This window comes from Octodon degus, unplaced genomic scaffold (genome assembly GCF_000260255.1).
Source record: "Octodon degus isolate 3935 unplaced genomic scaffold, OctDeg1.0 scaffold00302, whole genome shotgun sequence".
NCBI classification, from domain to species: Eukaryota; Metazoa; Chordata; class Mammalia; order Rodentia; family Octodontidae; genus Octodon; species Octodon degus.
Window position 1 is genome coordinate 1,749,319 of NW_004524878.1, and position 1,564 is coordinate 1,750,882.

Genomic DNA, 1,564 nt, shown 5'->3' on the forward strand with positions numbered 1-1,564 from the left:
AAAAAAAGGTGGGGGAGATCAGAAGACACAAATGTGCCAATGCCCCATCTCTTACCATATGATGCCCAGTGCCTCCTCAAGACTCTGCCACCAAGAAGGCCATCACCAGGTGTGTCTCCTTTGACCTTGGACCTCCAGAATCATGAACCAAAATAAACCTCTTTTCTTTATAACACTATCCAGTCTCAGGTATTTCATAATAGTCACAAAAACTAGGTTAATATTGGCTCCTTTCTCCAGATACTGAAAATAAGAATTGTCCTCACTGCATGTATCATACACAGTTCAGAAAATACCAGCAATCCTGGTCTTTGTGAAGCTCTAACCCTCTCAGAAAGATCAGGAACGTAAAACCACAAACACACATACTCTCATACACACTGTGCCATGCACCTGCTAGCTAAAAACCCTTTCTAATTAACCCTTTCTACTTAAACCCTTTCCAATACCCTTCTTTGTATCTACTTCCTCCCTTCAGCAGAAAGAAGGAATGCTATTAATTTCTTATGTTGGTTTCTCTACACAGTAAAGCCAAACATTGCTGTCAGACAGTGTAGAATTGATATGGTCCCACGTGGGCCATAACATACATTTAGCATCAGAGGGAAGACACATCCTCTTTCTTAGAAACAAATCCAGCTGAATTATTTAGCATGAGAGGTATCTCAGGGACGCATCACACAGCACAGCAGGGACAAAGCCTTCCGACGCATGTCTGCTTATCATGGCTGCGAGGCTCTGGCAAGTGACCCTCCTCCTTCTTCTCTTTGGGTCTTGATTTCCCAGGAGCATCCCTAAAGCAGTACTAGCATTAGTCCTGCTGGGCATTGGTCCGCAGGCCTTGACACTGTCTATTCTTTACCAGCCACACATTCACTGGTGAGTACACGAGGCCCCACCCCTACACCACAGCAAATGGAAAGAGGGATGCAATTCAGCCCCAAGAGTTCAGGAGGAGAAGCAGCCTGCCTTTCCTGAGACTTTCTTCAGCTCTCCTGAGAAGTAGGGCAGCAACAGGCAACTCTTACCACTCCTTTGGCCTGGGAACTAGATTCAGAATTTTGAGTGAGAACCAACCAACCAGCTGAGTTTTTGCTTTTCTTCTTTCTTTTTAAGATCAGATGGAATAAAGTCAAAATCATCTAGGAACCAGCCCCTTGTGGACATTTACACTCGATTTTTCACTAAGTTTTGGCAAACCAATAGATCTGAACTGTGGCATGACTGCTGACAATTCTCCAGGACAAATCTGGGTTTGGCTTTGATTATTTGGAAATGATGACTTGTTACTTCTTACCTAACCTTCATTTCTGAGGCTTTATGATTCTTCTGACACTTCTTTTTTTTTTGGTGGTGGCGGTGCCAGGGATTGAACTTGGGACACTGACTTGCTAGGCAGGCACATATGCCACTAAGCTATATCCCGAGCCCACTCTAATACTTCAGAAATGACATATACTTAAGAATCTGGTTATTCCAGCTATTCCTCTATGGGGAATTTTCCCAGAGGATCTGAAAACATCATATCATAGGGATATATGTGTGCCTATGTTTATAGCAGCAC

At 43.5% G+C, this 1,564-nt stretch overlaps 1 protein-coding gene across 2 annotated transcripts in view; it reads right to left on the reverse strand.

Annotated features, from left to right (window-relative positions):
- Positions 1-1,564, reverse strand: part of Scube2 (signal peptide, CUB domain and EGF like domain containing 2) — a 63,557-nt gene that overhangs the window by 28,529 nt on the left and 33,464 nt on the right. The gene's annotated exons all lie outside the window — the stretch shown is intronic.